A 3,452-nucleotide genomic window follows, 5' to 3' on the forward strand; every position below is an offset into this window, starting at 1 on the left:
TATTTTAGACAATTTACAATCAAAATCCGTACCTACTACTCCTTATGAGTTGAGGACTGGGCGCAAGCCCAATATAGCACATCTCAAGATTTGGGGTTGCCCGGCTCATGTATTGGAAAAGGATCCAACTAAGCTAGGATCTAGGACGGAGGTATGTTTGTTTATAGGATACCCCAGAGGAACGAAAGCTTATGAATTCTTTAGTCTCCGAGATAAGAAAGTTATTGTGAGCACTCACGCCACATTCTTAGAGGAAGACTATGTAATGAGTCATAAACCCAGCAGTGAAGTGGCTCTTGGTGAGATAACTTCTGTCACAAATTCCATTAACCAAGAACGAGTACCAAGTGTACAAACAATTCCAGAAACTTCAACTTCTATTCCAAGAATTGTAGTGCCGCGCCGCAGTGGGAGGGTCTCACATGAGCCCGAAAGATACATTGGTTTGGGGGAATCTATGGATCACTCCTCAGACAACAATGTATTAGATCCCTGGAACTTTGTGGAAGCGCAGACAGATGTTGATCATTGCGAATGGGTGAAAGCAATGGATTCGGAACTATAATCTATGATATCCAAAGACGTCTACGATTTGTTCGTCCTACCTGAAGGTTGTACTGCCATTGGGAACAAGTGGATATATAAACGTAAACGTGGACCCGATGGACGAGTTAAAGTCTTAAAGGCAAGACTAGTGGCTAAGGGGTATACCCAAAAGGAAGGTGTCAATTACGACGAGACTTTCTCCCCAGTGGCCATGCACAAATCGATCCGGATACTATTGTCTATAGCAGCTTATATGGATTAGGATGTATGGCAGATGGACGTTAAGACTGCGTTTCTAAATGGCGGTCTTGAGGAGACCATCTACATGGAACAACCCGAAGGTTATGCCATAAAGGGCAAGGAACACATGGTTTGGAAGCTTAAGAAGGTCATTTATGGCCTTAAGCAAGCATCTAGATCATGGAACCAGTGTTTCGATCAAACTGTTTGCAAGTTTGGATTCGAAAAATGCCCAAGTGAAAGCTGTGTGTACAAGAAGGTTGAAAAGGGGAATGTAGTGTTATTAGTTTAATATGTAGATGACATTCTTATAATTGGAAACAATAAAAAGATGTTGTCATCAGTGGGAGACATTTATTTGCGTTTTAGTAGTGATAGATTTTTTATTTTGAAGAATGTTTTGTTGATACCTTCTTTTAGAAGAAATTTAATTTCAGTTTCTAAGTTTTTGATGGATATTCGATTTATTTTAATGACAATTGCGTTATTAAGAATGATGGTTCTTATATCTGTCGTGGTATCATGGAAAAGAATCTGTACACAATCACATCTACACTGTTTAATAATCGCAAATCAGAACTCAATACAACATCGAAAATTTAAAGGAAACGAAAGGAACAATCAAGTTCAATGAACGAAACATACTTATGGCACCTTAGACTTAGTAATGCCAATGAAAGGAGGATCCATTCTCTTATCCAACAAGATCTTATTAAAGATCTAGAGGAGGAACCTTTTCATAAGTGTGAGTCATGCTTAGAAGGCAAGATGACCAAGAGGCCTTTTCAGGCTAAGGGAAATAGGGCCAAGGACGTACTTGAGCTCGTTCATTCCGATGTATGCGGTCCAATGTCTACTGAGGCAAGAAGTGGTTTTTGATACTTCATCACATTTATTGATGACTTCTCGAAAATTGGATACGTCTATTTGATGCTCCACAAGTCAGAGTCTTTTGATAAGTTCAAGGACTTTAAGACTCTTGTGGAGAAGTATCATGGTAAGAGTATCAAAAGCCTACGATCTGATCGTGGAGGCGAGTACCTCAGTGCTGAGTTTTTGGACTACTTGTCGGAGTCTGGAATTGAATCCCAACATATTGCGCCGGGTACGCCCCAGCAGAACGGCGTGGCTGAAAGAAGGAACATGACCTTATTGAACATGGTCCGATCGATGATGAGTTATGCACGGCTACCTACTTCGTTTTGGGGACATGCCTTGCTTTCTGCAAGCCATATTTTAGACAATTTACAATCAAAATCCGTACCTACTACTCCTTATGAGTTGAGGACTGGGCGCAAGCCCAATATAGCACATCTCAAGATTTGGGGTTGCCCGGCTCATGTATTGGAAAAGGATCCAACTAAGCTAGGATCAAGGACGAAGGTATGTTTGTTTATAGGATACCCCAGACGAACGAAAGCTTATGAATTCTTTAATCTCCGAGATAAGAAAGTTACTGTGAGCACTCATGCCACATTCTTAGAGAAAGACTATGTAATGAGTCATAAACCCAGCAGTGAAGTGGCTTTTGGTGAGATAACTTCTGTCACAAATTCCATTAACCAAGAACGAGTACCAAGTGTACAAACAATTCCAGAAACTTCAACTTCTATTCCAAGAATTGTAGTGCCCCACCGCAGTGGGAGGGCCTCACATGAGCCCAAAAGATACATTGGTTTGGGGGAATCTATGGATCACTCCTCAAACAGCAATGTATTAGATCCCTCGAACTTTGCGGAAGCACAGGCAGATGTCGATCATTGCGAATGGGTGAAAGCAATGGATTCGGAACTACGATCTATGATAGACAAAGACGTCTACGATTTGTCCGTCCTACCTGAAGGTTGTACTGCCATTGGGAACAAGTGGATATATAAACGTAAACGTGGACCCGATGGACGAGTTAAAGTCTTAAAGGCAAGACTAGTGGCTAAGGGGTATACCCAAAAGGAAGGTGTCAATTACGACGAGACTTTCTCCCCAGTGGCCAAGCACAAATCGATCCGGATACTATTTCATATAGCAGCTTATATGGATTAGGATGTATGGCAGATGGACGTTAAGACTGCGTTTCTAAATGGCGGTATTGAGGAGACCATCTACATGGAACAACCCGAAGGTTATGCCATAAAGGGCAGGGAACACATGGTTTGTAAGCTTAAGAAGGCCATTTATAGCCTTAAGCAAGCATCTAGATCATGGAACCAGTGTTTCGATCAAACTGTTTGCAAGTTTGGATTCGAAAAATGCCCAAGTGAAAGCTGTGTGAACAAGAAGGTTGAAAAGGGGATTGTAGTCTTCTTAGTTTTATATATAGATGACATTCTTCTAATTGGAAACAATAAAAAGATGTTGTCATCAGTGGGAGACAATTATTTGCGTTTTAGTAGTGATAGATTTTTGATTTTGAAGAATGTTTTGTTGATACCTTCTTTTAGAAGAAATTTAATTTCAGTTTCTAAATTAGTTTTTGATGGATATTCGATTCATTTTAATGACAATTGCGTTATTAAGAAAGATGGTTCTTATATCTGTCGTGGTATCATGGAAAACAATCTGTACACAATCACATCTACACTGTTTAATAATCGCAAATCAGAACTCAATACAACATCGAAAATTTCAAGGAAATGAAAGGAACCATCAAGTTCAATGAACGAAACGTA

Source organism: Salvia splendens, chromosome 5 (assembly GCF_004379255.2).
Source record: "Salvia splendens isolate huo1 chromosome 5, SspV2, whole genome shotgun sequence".
NCBI classification, from domain to species: domain Eukaryota; kingdom Viridiplantae; phylum Streptophyta; class Magnoliopsida; order Lamiales; family Lamiaceae; genus Salvia; species Salvia splendens.